The sequence below is a fragment of the Lampetra fluviatilis genome, chromosome 17, assembly GCF_964198595.1.
Source record: "Lampetra fluviatilis chromosome 17, kcLamFluv1.1, whole genome shotgun sequence".
Lineage (NCBI taxonomy): Eukaryota > Metazoa > Chordata > Hyperoartia > Petromyzontiformes > Petromyzontidae > Lampetra > Lampetra fluviatilis.
The window spans coordinates 14,233,876-14,249,658 of record NC_136291.1 but is presented as its reverse complement, the minus strand read 5'-3'; the positions used below and the strand labels follow the sequence as shown (position 1 = coordinate 14,249,658).

Sequence of the window (15,783 nt, the reverse complement as noted above, 5' to 3'; positions counted from 1 at the left end):
AATATACAAACACAGACATAATTTCAACCGTGATGATGGGTACAAACTTAGTAATCATTGGAAAGATCTTATCAACCACGCAAGAAAGACTTAATTACACATTTTTGGACCATCTTATCTGACAGGCACTATTTTACTTTACTTTACAGAGTGTTAACATCCCCAGTGTTTAACAGTACTCTCTTCATTGTTCAGCCAGCACTGGTATAAACATGGGCATTTTCGTTCTTTTCTATCATGTGTATCAATAGGTGCTTGTACACACACATGTCCATGTACACTTGCACCACACTCTCTTTTGGCCTCCCCTCCCCCTCTGTCCAATACGTTGGCGTGTGCAGCAGTAGTTGCTTGCGCACAACCACGTCCACGCCGCCGACTTGTACCACGTCGTGCATTCTTTTGGCCCCGCCCCCCCTCCCGATGCGTTCTACGTGGCACGTCTTGCCGTCTTTGAGCCCCGCCCCCCTCCCTCCCGATACGTTCCATTCATTGGCTACCACATTCTGATGAGCTCCCCCCCCTCTCCTCCCCCCTCAACTTGCTTTTAAGGGATTACATCTTGAATCATTGCCTCACTTGATGCAGCAAATCTGGCTGTGACGGTCCCACCTGATGACGGAGACTTGTGTTGCCTCCGAAACGTCGTTATTTTTTATTTTTTATTTTATTTTACTTTCATTAATTTTAATGTTTTACCTACGTGACTTTACCGAAAAAACCTAAGAATATGAAACGTGATGAACCACCCACAGTAATTGAGAGCGAGCTGCCCATACGCGCCCCACCCGCTGAGTTGAAGCTAAATCATGGCCCCATTGGAAAATGCAAGCAGGCTGCGAGTGACAGGGCGGGCAAATATCGCCACGATCGGGAAACATTAAATGCATACGATGCGGTAGAAAACGCAAGCATTTCTCCCGTAAATTATGTGCCGATCGAACGCAAAAACATCACTGCAGTGAAGTGTGATCGGACAGTAGATAACAGACAGCAGAGACAAAGAGAAAAACCGGAGTGCACAGGAAAAACAGTGCAGCACGTCGCAGGATCGCGCGATGGTGGTGCAGGGAGATGGAGCACAGAGACACGCCCTGAGGAGTGCAGGCGTCAGCATTTGAATGAAAAATATCCCAATGAAACAAAAATTAACGTGGATCTGAATGCTGAAATTGAGGAGGCGAATTTCCAGAACGTATCGAGAGTTGTGTCGAAATCCAGCACCCTCACGGACACGGAGAGGGAGACACCACGGGGCACAGAATTGAATCGACACACTGACTCGGCAAATGTGCATGTTGTCGCAAAGGGAGCAAGTGCCACTGATAACGGAGTGCAGAAGTTGGTTGTGTGCGCGAGTTCTGATTATGTGCAGCACAATTTTACACCACACACTCCCACGACGTGAGAGAGTGATAGAGGAAATTACAAAAACGAACCTAAAAACCGTGATCGAATGATCAAAGCGATAAGTGGTAAACCAGACACTCGGAGCTTAGAATAAATATGGCAAGGAGGTAACATGAGGAAAATAACGCATAATTGCGTTCGAAACCACTACCTAGCGTTTCCCAGGAACTAAAAATGTTTTTAAATATTTTTTTTTAAATAAAAATTTTTTTACTAAATAAAAAAATTTCAGTAGTTATGATGGATAAGAACCGATGTAACTTGTTGCCTTGATGTTAAAAAAATGTTTTCCTTATTTCAAATGTAACCATGCTAAGTTTGTGATACGTACGCGTGCGTTGTAAGGAATAACCGCCGAAACACGAGGACGGCTGATGGGTTCATAACGGAAAAAAAGGGGCATTTATTTTGTTTAAATCAACCACTGATAATTTTTAAAAGGGCGGATTGTTGTATCTATGCCCCTTTTCTCAAAAATGTATATTAAGAATAATTAGGCCAAAATTTTTTTTTTTTATATCTCTATATTTTTTTAAATTAAATAATGAAAGCAGCCCCTACTCCTCACAAGCACACCAGGAATCTGTGAAACGGGGAGGGCCATTAAACGGCAAGACTTCGGAGCACAGAGAGGTCAGAGACATCCAGATGGACAAAAGGTCGGTGGCCTAACCTTCCCAAGACGTCTGGAGATGCACGGATAACGTGCAGAGCAGAGAAAAACTGTTGCAACTCGCGTTTTCTTTAACGTTTTCCTTAACTAAAAGTAGAAGCTTAACAAAAAGAATCAACCAACGGTATAAGACTGCAGCCTACAATAGGGGCTTTTTATTAGTAATTCCCTTATTTTACTCGTATTCACCGCATATATATTATTTTGTATTGTATGTTTCTATCTACATGACCTTACTAAAAACTAAAGAATACGAATTCCAGCAGTCAAGAAAGCTTAAGTGGAAACTTAGTTACACTTAACCTCAGGACATTAAAATATAACTCGAGTAAAACAGTGCAATCCCGGAATACAGATAGACAACAAAATATCCTCAGACACCTTTGTCTCCAACGGTCCGGCACAAACAGATGGCACCATAAATACTTAGGAGGTTAGAAAGGGTCGCGAGGAGGGGTCGGGAGGGTGTCTGTTTTTGTTGTTGTTTGTTTTCCTCTCGCAAGAGATGCACAGTGGGGAGTCACGTTTTTGAGTTTAAGCACAAATGCGCAGAAGTCTGTGTACAGTCTGGTTCAAGTCGCGCTCATTCTTGCAACTCGGCTTGCGACACGGCGTTGCGACGGGGCTCGCAAGGGGAGCTGGGGCGCATCGTGCCTCGAGGAGAGATAGAACGAGGAGGGGTCGTTGGAGTCGCAGAAGTCTGATACCGATGGCCGGTGTCGCTTCTCGCAGAACGAAGTGGCGAGGTGTGGTTAAGTGCGAGTGAAGTTTGCGAAATTCCAGCTATCATTCTCGTGAGAGAACCTGAACCAGCGAAAACCTGAAGGAAGGGCGGCAGAGGCATCAGCGAGTGCCCTATGAAGCTGTCAGCTGCACGCCAAAGTTGAAAGCAAGGAGAGAGAACAGAGCAGTGGAAAGAGTCTGGCAGGCCGCTCGTGAGGAAGAGGAGAGCGCCATCGAATGCGCCGTGTGTTTAATACACACACATATCGACCAACACCTGCTGAGAACAGAGATGTCCAGCGGTGGTGGAGCTGCGCGCTATCCGACAACGGAATCATCGCGCACCACGACGCCACTCATCTAGCAGTAGAGAGAGAGCGCACGAGCTGCACAACCCGGGCATCACCGAGCGTCGTGCCGACTCGTCATCCAGCGGTGGAGGAGCTGCGCGCTATCCGACGACGGAATCATCGCGCACCATGACGGCGAACATCGTGCCAACGCCGCTCAATTTAGCAGCGGAGAGAGAGTGCACGAGCAGCACCAAGCCCGGGCGCCATCAAGCGCCAAGCAACCAAGTTTCCTCAAGGAGCGTCGTGCCGACGCCACTCATCTAGCAGTAGAGAGAAAGAGCGCACGAGCAGCACACCCGGGCGTCACCGAGCGTCGTGCCAACTCGTCATCCAGCGGTGGAGGAGCTGCGCACTATCCAACAACGGAATCATCGCGCACCACGATGGCGAGCGTCGTGCCGACGCCACTCAATCTAGCAGCGGATAGAGAGTGCACGAGCAGCACCAAGCCCCCGGAACCATCAAGCGCCAAGCAAGCAAGTTTCTTCAAGGAACATCGTGCCAACGCCGCTCAATCTAGCAGTGGAGAGAGAAAGCAGGACGGGCTCGCTGAGGCCACGCCCAAGCGAGAGGCAAGCTGCTGCGGGTGGTATAACCCCTCCCCCACACCCCGCAAGCTAACGACACAACTCCCGACTCAAAAAATGTTTTAAAATTAATTTTACAAGGGACAACGCACACACAACACGCACACGAATAAGACTTTCAAAAAGTTATCTTTGTGTTTCGAAAAGGGTTGCAATTTCAAGTTGGTACGTTCAATATCAACTGATCGTGCAAAACAGTTGCTGCCGTCGAGTTAAATGAATAAGAAATGTTTTAGTAATTTATTTTCGTTAATTGCATAATCTTGCCGATTAATCTATTGACGTATACTTTTGCTTTTGCATATTAGAGTGTCATATGTTTGTTTATAATTAAAATTGCTTAACACCAAGTGTTCAAGTGCTTCTTTCCCAGTCCATGCAAAACTGTCATTCATAAGAACTGTAACCTGCGTTGAGATATGAATTTGAAGACCTAACATAACATAAACACACTAAGATAATCAATAAATGTTTAATCAAAGATAATCGTTTATCCCGATTGATACAACTCTGGATAACGAAACTAAGCCTAGTTATCATAACTACACACATTAACATAATCGCAAGCATTCGCATAAATTAATACGATTATCTCAGTGATTATCATAATGTATGCATAATTATATATATTAGTAAAATTTCCGCAATTTACACATTTTCCCAATTTTTATTAATTTTTATTATTTTTATCAAAATTTCATAATCCGGCATATACAACAGGTCCCCGTCCCATTTCACAATGGTCTGGGCCGCTATCAAATCAGGTCCGTTGACCCCAGCCCTAGACGGTCCCAACAGAACACCCCGATCTCCAATCCCCTTAGCGAATGGTCGACGCAACCTAAGAGGCACGAGCATCTGAGCTCCCGGTGGTACGCGTACCGTCCTCGCAACAAGCGCTTGTACCGTCGCAAATGCCGTATGGACAGTAGCGGGGGAGGACAAGAACATCATACGTTGGATCCGATGGGAGTTCGATGCAGCCTTGGTCGATCAAGATTCGAATTGGCATTTTGGCCAAGAAGTCCATCCCCAACAGGCACGGAACTGCCAGCGAGGAGGAGACCAATACCGGCCCGGATAATTTGATGTCCCCAATACAAATTTGCACGCGGATCTGTCCGATAATGCCCCAGCGAGCCCCCGTTGGCAGCATAGCACGGAACATCAACGGGGAGCAAAGGACGGCTTTGAACGGGAAGAATGTTATAAATTAAAATCGGACACAATGGTCGCCGATGCTCCCGTATCAACTAAGACCCGCACCTCAACCCCATCAATATGCCCCACAACGACCGACGACCCCGCCGACGCGGCAACAACGCGATGGGCCAACTCAGACCACTTGCCCGGTTGGAACGCCCTCCCCATCGTGGCACCTTTCGACGCAACAGGCGATTTCTGACCCCCGTTCATTGCAGTGCGTGAGTGTGTCACAGGTGTGTGCGTAGGCCAAACATGTGGGGTGCCACGATTTGCCGGAGTTTGTTGGTGAGCCTTGGGTAGAGGCGCGTCGTCCGGCCGAGGCGTCGCACCGCGTTGTCGAGGAGCCCGGCATCCCGAAGCCACATGGCCCCGGAGGCCACAGTTGTAGCACCGCGTGAGCGCCCCAGACGGCTTGGGTTGATCCTGGTGGCTCGGCCCATCCCGAGCTGGCTGGCCCCCGGATCTCCATTCTGTCGGGCGACCCACAGCGCAGACCTCTTCCGATGGGAGGGTGGCTGCAGCCACAATATGCCTGGCCGCCGCCTTGCTGGCCTTTGCACGTTGGGACAGCAAGTTTGCGTGGATGTGCCGTGCGGCCCGCAGGGAACACATCTCCTTGTCGTCTTGCGCCAAGACGACGATGTCCAAATCGTCCGCCAACAGCGATATCTTCTCAGCCACCATAGCATCCACCCCTTCCTCGTCCATCCGCGGGAAAGCCGTCTTCGCCAGGGCCAGGAGAGCTGTGCGGTATGCCAGGGGCGATTCCTTGGCGCCCCGCTGATGATCGTAAAACAGCTGTCTGCAGTCAGAAGGTGGTCCGTAGACTGCAGACAGGAGTCGAAGCGCCATCTGCAGCGTGGCGTGCGCCGATCTTGGCGCCGAGGTGAGGGTAGCGAGGGCGTCACTGTCAAGCATCGCCGGTAGCGCGCGTAGTGCTTCGTCGTCCGTCCATCGCGACATTTCTTGGCGGGCGAGGAAACGTCTTTGGAAGGCTCCCCAGTCGCCGTCTTCCCCCACAAACTCTTTGAGGACCAGCAATCGCTGCTGGAACGAGGCCTCCGCAGCTGTAGATCGCCAATTGTCGTTCCCGCCAATCCGTTTTGGGCTCTCGGGGCCACGCCACTGGCTTGCCCTGGTCGGTCCTTAGAAGGACGGCGATCCAGGGGAGTCCCAGGGCCTATCTAGCCGGTCTTCCTTCTTCGCTGGTTTAAGCTAAACACTGAACCCCGAGCCCACTGGCTCACCGCCTTATATAGCAACTCCCCCACCGAGGGGTGGGGCCGTGGGGGATCACAGCGCCGTTTTAGCCCCCCAGGCTAAACGGTGCGGACGTGGATGTAAGCATCCTTCCGCGTGCGGGCATAACCACCCCTGGTGTGTTTGTTCACCACTCCCGTAACACCTCTACACAGGCTCCTTCACCGACGTCCCATCACTGGGGTGTCATTCTTGGTATCTCATCAATTCACCGAGGCAAGGAACCACGCATGCATGTGAGGAGTTTGTTGAGGCGGGGGATTGCGGTTAGCATGCTGCGCTATGAAACCAGTGACCCGAATTCGATTCCCGCTCACGGCCACTAACACCAGTGACTATTATCTGAACTGGTCCAGGGCCTCCCCTAAGTCGACCCACTCCCTCTTGCACCGGGGAGATCTTCGTCTGTGTGCACGTGTGCTTGCATTTGTGACGACCGTTTGTGCACTTGTGTCTATATGCGCACGGTGCGTGCATGCGAGCGCGCTAACCACTTGCTCAACGTACAGCACCATGATGGTGTAGCGGCCGGCACCCGGTGGTGAGTACTTGACGGTGAAGGTGTCGTTGTCATTTTTGATGATGTTGAAGTCGATGTGGGCCTCCGTGGGGCCCACGACCCCCAGGGCGCACTTAACGCCGATGCTCACGTCGCCTGCGTAGGGGGGGGAGGGGCGAGGAGGGGGACCCTTCCGTCAGCATAGCCGCCACATTGCTATTGGCGTTGACCAGTTTATCTTTCTCTTGACTTCCCCCTGCAAAGTGGCAGCTGTTTCACAAAGTAATCTCTTGCTGCTCAAATGGGAATAGAGGTATTGGTTTACAGCCCTGCAGAGCCAGCCGTGGAAATTCCTCGTTTTTAGTTTTATTGACCCCGGAAAGATGATGGACCAAGTCAACCACCAACTGAGAATTGAACTCCGGGCCTTCCGACTGAGAGCCGCTCGCTCTACCACGGAGCTACCTGAGCAGATGAGTGTGTGTGTGCGGCTTCATCTCTGTATGTATGTTGAACTTTTGTTGCATTGTACGTAGCCACCTGTGCTAATCGGAGGTGTGGGGGAAGGAGAACAAAGTAAACACAAAAAGAAGTTCAAGAAATTAGTTTTCAATCTAGATGATTTAAAAGTAGCATAGCTCCACTGGCTTCCTAATATCAGAAAAAAGAGCGCTTCAGATGGCCACAGACGCGCATCTGAAAGTGCGCGATGCAGTGACCATCTGTCTTCTATGGCCAGCTTAAAGTCATTGCGAGAATGACCGGAGTTCGGGTGATGGTATGTATCTCAATCTCCATCTCAGTGTGTGTCTCTGTATCTCAGTGTGTGTGCCTGTCTTTGTCTCTCTGTAATGACTGTCTCCATCTCAGTGTGCGTTTATTTCTCTGTGTGTCTACTATAACGACGATGGTGTTACCGTTGTCGCTGAGGCCTCACCTTGGCCGGCTTGGCTGCAGTCGACGGTGAAGTAGGTCGGCTCATTGGCCTTGAGGCTGGTTTTCTCCACACCCGGGCCGTACACCTTCACATTCTCCGGGTGACTCCCTTCTCCAACATTCACCTGGCCAAGAGGAATCGCACGGCGCAGATGCCAGGTGAGGCATCTCTTCGAGTCAGAAAATCAAAATGAACGCTAAAAAGTCCACGTGATTTCTGATCCCCCGTTTACAACCCTGCACAGCCAATGATGGAAATTAAACATCGCTGTGGCGGTGACAAGTCTATCCATAAGACAACCATTGTTGACTTCCCCACAAAGTCGTACTAATTTTATTGGCCCTTGAGCGATGATGGGCTGAGTCAACCCCCAATCAGGATTTGAATTCGAAACTTTCAGAAAGTGATCCAACTACCGCTGAGCCAGCGTGACACGTCTGAAGATGCTTAGGACATCGCCAAGCTTCGCCTATCACCTCCCATCCAGCGACACGTTGGAGCAGAGGTGAGACTCTTTTCCCTGTGTTACCCGATTAGTCGAGCAATTGAATCGATAATCGGGGGCATAATCGATTACATCAATTATACTTCCAAGATTATTTGTGTAACCCAGTTATGAACTTTCACTCTTGAGGCCAGGATGAGTTTCAATTGCAATTGTGGCCTGGGGCATTGGTCTGCTGCCAGTATGAGGCGATGATTACTGCTGTATAATCCCAAATAGGTACAGTGAGGGAAAAAAGTATTTGATCTCCTGCTGATTTTGTACGTTTGCCCACTGACAAAGAAATGATCAGGCTATAATTTTAATGGAAGGTTTATTTGAACAGTGAGAGACAGAATAACAACAAACAAATCCAGAAGAACACATGTCAAAAATGTTATAAATTGATTTGCATTTTAATGAGGGAAATAAGTATTTGACCCCTCTGCAAAACATGACTTAGTACTTGGTGGCAAAACCCTTGTTGGCAATCACAGAGGTCAGACGTTTCTTGTAGTTGGCCACCAGGTTTGCACACATCTCAGGAGGGATTTTGTCCCACTCCTCTTTGCAGATCTTCTCCAAGTCATTAAGGTTTCAAGGCTGACGTTTGGCAACTCGAACCTTCAGCTCCCTCCACAGATTTTCTACGGGAGTAAGGTCTGGAGACTGGCTAGGCCACTCCAGGACATTGATGTGCTTCTTCTTGAGCCACTCCTTTGTTGCCTTGGCCGTGTGTTTTGGGTCATTGTCATGCTGGAATACCCATCCACGACCCATTTTCAATGCCCTGGCTGAGGGAAGGAGGTTCTCACCCAAGATTTGACGGTGCATGGCCCCGTCCATCGTCCCTTTGATGCGGTGAAGTTGTCCTGTCCCCTTAGCAGAAAAACACCCCCAAAGCATAATGTTTCCACCTCCATGTTTGACGGTGGGGATGGTGTTCTTGGGGTCATAGGCAGCATTCCTCCTCCTCCAAACACGGCGAGATGAGTTGATGCCAAAGAGCTTCATTTTGGTCTCATCTGACCACAACACTTTCACCCAGTTGTCCTCTGAATCATTCAGATGTTCATTGGCAAACTTCAGACGGGCATGTACATGTGCTTTCTTAAGCAGGGGGACCTTGCGGGCGCTGCAGGATTTCAGTCCTTCATGGCATAGTGTGTTACCAACTGTTTTCTTGGTGACTATGGTCCCAGCTGCCTTGAGATCATTGACAAGATCCTCCTGTGTAGTTCTGGGCTGATTCCTCACCGTTCTTATGATCATTGCAACTCCACGAGGTGAGATCTTGCATGGAGCCTCAGGCCGAGGGAGATTGACAGTTCTTTTGTGTTTCTTCCATTTGCGAATAATCGCACCAACTGTTGTCACCTTCTCACCAAGCTGCTTGGCGATGGTCTTGTAGCCCATTCCAGCCTTGTGTAGGTCTAAAATCTTGTCCCCAACATCCTTGGAGAGCTCTTTGGTCGTTGCCATGGTGGAGAGTTTGAAATCTGATTGATTGCTTCTGTGAACAGGTGTCTTTTATACAGGTAACAAGCTGAGATTAGGAGCACTCCCTTTAAGAGTGTGCTCCTAATCTCAGCTCGTTACCTGTATAAAAGACACCTGGGAGCCAGACATTTTTCTGATTGAGAGGGGGTAAAATACTTATTTCCCTCATTAAAATGCGAATCAATTTATGACATTTTTGACATGCGTTTTTCTGGATATAGTTGTTGTTATTCTGTCTCTCACTGTTCAAATAAACCTACCATTAAAATTATAGACTGATCATTTCTTTGTCCGTGGGCAAACGTACAAAATCAGCAGGGGATCAAATACTTTTTTCCCTCACTGTACATTGCGGTAATAACCAGGGCAGCCGCTGGATTCGAACCGCGACCCCCTGTTTAACGAGCAGTGAGGGCGCTGCTACCGTTGAGCCGCGTCACCACCCAGCGGGGTATCCCACCTGTAGTGCGGTTGTTGTATGTTGAAATTCTTTCCCATCATATATAGCCAACCGTGCTAATCGTAGGTGCAGGGGATTAATAACAAACTAATCACAATGAGTTTTCAATCAAGATTTAAAAGTGTTGCTGCTGTTATTGCTGCTGCAAGTGTTGGGCGCTCACCCTGAAGTGGCTGAGCGGGATGTTGACGCTGCCCCACACAATGATGATGGTGTGCTTGATGGTCTTGCGCGGAGTGTAGCAGCAGTGGAACGTTCCATCATGGTTGTCGCGGACCTCCACGTTGATCAGTTTCCCCTCGGCGTACTACCACACAGCGACCATCACCATCGGACATTCACTCCAACGTCACTAATGATCAACACGACAATTATCAGCAGCTGCTGCATCAGAGACAGCATCATCAACATCACCACTACCATAATCATCATCTTCATCAAAGCCACACACCGACCGTCACGAGCGACCAGGCTATTCACTGCACCACCACTATCAGGACCACCGCCACTATCGTTCTCAGCAGCATCAACACCACTACCAACATAATCATCAATTGTCAAACCAGCACTCTCTCATGTCATTAATATCGTCATCAGCAACATCAACATTGCTTCCTTTATCATTATCATCCAAAATAAACTGAACATACTTAACAAATAAAAAGATCCCGTATACAAAAAAGCACACGAGGGGATTATGTGGCTAGTTCCAATCCCGTCCGCCTTTGTCTCCCCAGTGCTGATGTTTACGCACCTCACCACATACCAATTTAAAGCTGATTCGACATAGGGGAGGCCCAGAACTGGTTCAAATATTCGCCACTGTTATTGGTTGTGAGCGGGAATCAAACTCAGGCCACTAGGTTCGTAGCGCAGCACACTAACCAAATGCACACACACACACTGAGTTTCCAAAGCTATTGGTATGTCCACTGACAGGTGTTACCCTGCAAGTGAGGCAGCTAATTAGCATGCTGCTCATTAAGAGTGCTGGTTCATTAGCGTACATGCTTGTTAGTGAGTTAGATCGTTAGCATGCCGACTCGTTAGGGTGCCAAACCCTGAGCATGCCAGCGCATCAGCATTCCAATTCGTGAGCGAGGTGGCTCATTTGCATGTTGGCTCGATGGAGCGCTGCTTCGTTAAGAGGAACAACTCGTGAGCATGCTGGCACGGCCGCATGGTGTCTGGTTAGCGTGCCGACTTGCTTGTGCACAGACTAATTTGTGTGACGGCTCGTTGGTGTGCTGCTTTATTAGAATCCTGACACATTATGCCAATGTTTAATTTAGCAACCTGCAGTGCCGTCTGCAACCCGTGCGCCCACGCGTCACCTGGACATAGATCTTGAGCGCCCCTCACCCAGCGGCGCGAGCGTCCATGGTGAACTCTGCCGGCGCGTCCACCACGCAGCCCATGTGCGCCAGGCTCGGGCCGTGGGCCTTGACGCGCTCGGAGAAGTGGTCAAGCGGTGCCGTGAGGATGTGGGCAATGAAGGGGCTGCCCTTGATGTCCTCATTGTCGCACACGACGTACACCGCGTACTCGCCCGGCTCCGTGGGCCAGTAGCAGAGGTCGCACGAGCCATCGCCCTTGTCCTCGCACTCGATCTTCGCCAGCGACGGCCCCTCGATTGAGAAGTCTGGTGCGACGAGGTTGGGGAAGTTGGGGGGTGGGAGGGGAGTGAGGAGAGGACCGGAAATGGGGAGACGTCAACATTATCATCGTCATCGACGTTAGTGTCACAGTCAGTGTCACCGTCTGACACGAATGTCGGTGGCACCATCAGCATCAACAACATCAATGCCGCCTACATGGGTGTCATGACTAACGCCATTATATATACGTGCGTACGAGCGTGTGTGCGTGACCGCGTCTTTTGTGTGTGCATGCAGCTGTGCATGTGTGTGGCCGTGCATCTACACGTCTCACCAAGCGTGCCGACCTCTGTCCCCATGACCTCCACCACGAAGTTTGCCGATATCCCGACAACGCCGGTCTCAAGGCCGGGCCTCCAGGCCCGCACCTTCTGGGTGCCGGCCTCCACCTCCACGATCACCTCGAAGGGGCTGGTGCAGCAAAACGTACATCACTCATTTATTCCTGTGCCTTCATTACAACGAGGCTGAGTCTCCCTTTCACAGCAGAGTTAGGACAAAGCAGTCTTCAAGGTAGAAAAAAGTCATGGATTCCGTAACACTGTCAAACTCAAGCGTTTGTTAGTTTAACACGTAGGCTTTTGCGACCAATATTATTCATAATCAACGTTTTTGGGTTTAGATCGCGTTATTTATAAATGTGTCGTAACCCTCCACCACCCGACACGGCCAATCAGTAAAAAAGTGTCATGTTGACAAAAGACAATAAGTTCACGGCTTTAGCCCACCGGTGTGTTGAAGCGTGAAACCACAACAATTTACAATTTGAGTACGACGTTTCGCTGGTAATTTCATCCAGCATCATCGGGCAATTCGCCAGAATGGTGAGGCTCTGCTGTGTCTCCCGTTCTTATATAGAGCAGCAGCAGGGTGACGTCATCATTAACTCATTAACTCATCAGGTGCAAAGATTTGAGGGGGGGGTTATTGTAATTATATACTAGATTAGTAATCAGGCTATTGTTACGATGCGAGTTGTAGATTAGTAATCATTTGGAATGTGTTTTTAATTGTGATTATGCAACATTAGTAATCAGTTAGTGTTTGTTTCCCTTATAAGGAATTGTAATATATCTTATTTAATAATACGCTTCCAGGCCGCACTAAGCCTGTAGCTGTCTGAGCGATTAAAGTTATTTCTGTTTCTCTCAATTTCAATGGATTCTCTAATTAGTCTTTGCCAGTAGTAACTCGTTTTAAACTCGCTGACCATTGTTTAAATAACACTTACTTCTTATGGAGAGGCGAATTCTTTAAACAAAGGGAGGGAGCAGCAATGGGCTCTCCTTTATCTCCTGCTATAGCAAATTTGTACATGGAAAACTTTGAAACCAGAGCACTTGCCTCGAGCACATTAAAACCATCCTTTTGGTTTAGATATGTGGATGACACTTTGGTTGTCTGGCCACATGGTAAAGATACACTGAACGATTTTCTAAATCATCTCAATGCACAAAACCCGGCCATTCAGTTCACCATGGAAATGGAGGTGAATAACACACTCCCGTTCCTGAATATTTTACTTGGGCATGGCCTAAATGGTAAAATAACACACAGCGTTTACAGAAAGCAAACGCACACTGATGCCTATCTGAATGCAGATTCGCATCATCACCCAGCTCAGAAATCCTCTCTTATCAAGACGCTCATACATCGGGCTAAAACAGTGTCAGATGGTGAAAGTCTAGTGAGAAAGATTAAACATGTTAAAGAAGCACTAAGACAGAATGGCTACAATAATGCTCAAATTAACAGAGCACTAAATGCCAAATCACGATCGCAAAGCAACACTGCTGAAAGCGATCAGATTATTAAAACAATAAAAATACCATTTATCTCAGGAGTAACTGACAAACTAGCCCGTGTTTTGCAAAAGCAAAACATTACAGTAAGATTTGGTACAGTACACAAAATTCAACAACTAGTAACGTGCACTAAAGACGAATTACCTAAATTATCAACAGAAGGTGTATATCGGATTAATTGTGTATGTGGCAGATGCTATATTGGACAGACAGGGCGTAACGTTAGTGTAAGACTAAAAGAACACCAGAGAAATATTAAACTATCGCAAACACAACTGTCGGCAGTGGCAGAACATGCATGCCAACAGGGACACTCAATTGATTTTGACAACGTTGAAGTGTTGTGTAAAACTAGTTACTGGCAAAGACTAATTAGAGAATCCATTGAAATTGAGAGAAACAGAAATAACTTTAATCGCTCAGACAGCTACAGGCTTAGTGTAAATGGCCGGGTTTTGTGCATTGAGATGATTTAGAAAATCGTTCAGTGTATCTTTACCATGTGGCCAGACAACCAAAGTGTCATCCACATATCTAAACCAAAAGGATGGTTTTAATGTGCTCGAGGCAAGTGCTCTGGTTTCAAAGTTTTCCATGTACAAATTTGCTATAGCAGGAGATAAAGGAGAGCCCATTGCTGCTCCCTCCCTTTGTTTAAAGAATTCGCCTCTCCATAAGAAGTAAGTGTTATTTAAACAATGGTCAGCGAGTTTAAAACTAGTTACTACTGGCAAAGACTAATTAGAGAATCCATTGAAATTGAGAGAAACAGAAATAACTTTAATCGCTCAGACAGCTACAGGCTTAGTGCGGCCTGGAAGCGTATTATTAAATAAGATATATTACAATTCCTTATAAGGGAAACAAACACTAACTGATTACTAATGTTGCATAATCACAATAAAAAACACATTCCAAATGATTACTAATCTACAACTCGCATCGTAACAATAGCCTGATTACTAATCTAGTATATAATTACAATAACCCCCCCCCCCCTCAAATCTTTGCACCTGATGAGTTAATGAGTTAATGATGACGTCACCCTGCTGCTGCTCTATATAAGAACGGGAGACACAGCAGAACCTCACCATTCTGGCGAATTGCCCGATGAGGGGGAAACTGCCCTGGCTTGCCAGGGGAGACACCAGGAGCATCGAGGTGATCCTTCCAGCCCGTCCGGATCTCAAGTGAGACCTAGCCACCAGCCCCGAGGCCTGCAAGGGCCCTGACCGTGTGGCCAGGGATGACCACGCTGCCAAGAAGCGGGGACTTCTGGAGAATGGAGACGGAAATCGCAACAGACGAAGAGGGGAAACGGCGAGAGTCAAGGACCACGAGGGCCACCCGAGTTGCTGAAGGAGACCGGGATGACCGAGCCGCCCAGCTTATGCTCGCAGCAGATGAAAAGGAAGCAGGGAGAGCGCCAAGAGAAATGAATGCCACCTGCACTGCTGAGGGAGCCAGGGACGACAGAGTCGGCCAGACGGTGACTGCAGGGGACAAGAAGAAGACGTGGCGAAAGCAGAGGGCCACCGACACCACCTGTGCCGCCGGAAGGGACTGGGGCAACCAGACCGACCTGCTGGCAGCAGGGGGATGCGTGGAGGAGGCACGGAGACGGATGGAGGGGAACGCGGCGGAGGCACGGCAGAAGGAGAGGATGGAGGAACTGGATGGGAGGGTGGGAGCTGATGGAGTGGGTGAGGGAGGCCGAGGAGAAAAAGGTATGGCGTCCAGAAGCAGAGGCGGGTGCCCCCGAGCGGAGGGTGGGGAACGAAGCCAGGGAGACGCCAGCAACCCTGGGGCAGGGGGAGGCCCGGAGGGAGAACGCGACAGTGGACGCTGGACCGGTGGGAGCTGGGAGGCCCCAGGAACGAGACGGGAAATGGCGAGGTGGGGCAGGGGTGAGTCTGACACCACCTCATGTCAAACGACATAATTGCGTCAGAGTAATGATGAAGGAAGAGGTAGCAGAAGAAGTGACCATCGACCGAGCAACCTTTGTATGGTCAATAATGATGGACTTGCTACAAATAGAGCCGACAGACTTGTACTGTTTGATAACTCTGCCGGGAGGGAGGGCGTTTGATGTAAGCTTCAACTCAAGCCCCCTGCTACAAAGATTTATGGCCCGCTTCGAGGAAAAGGCGGAGGAGAAGCCATTGATATCAATGAAGCTACAACTGTTATCAGAGCTGGACACGAAGGTGGTGACTATTTTCCTA

General features: G+C 48.8%; 1 pseudogene; it reads right to left on the bottom strand.

Moving 5' to 3' along the window:
• The window catches only part of LOC144936969 (filamin-C-like), a 117,411-nt pseudogene that overhangs the window by 20,789 nt on the left and 80,839 nt on the right, over positions 1 to 15,783 (bottom strand).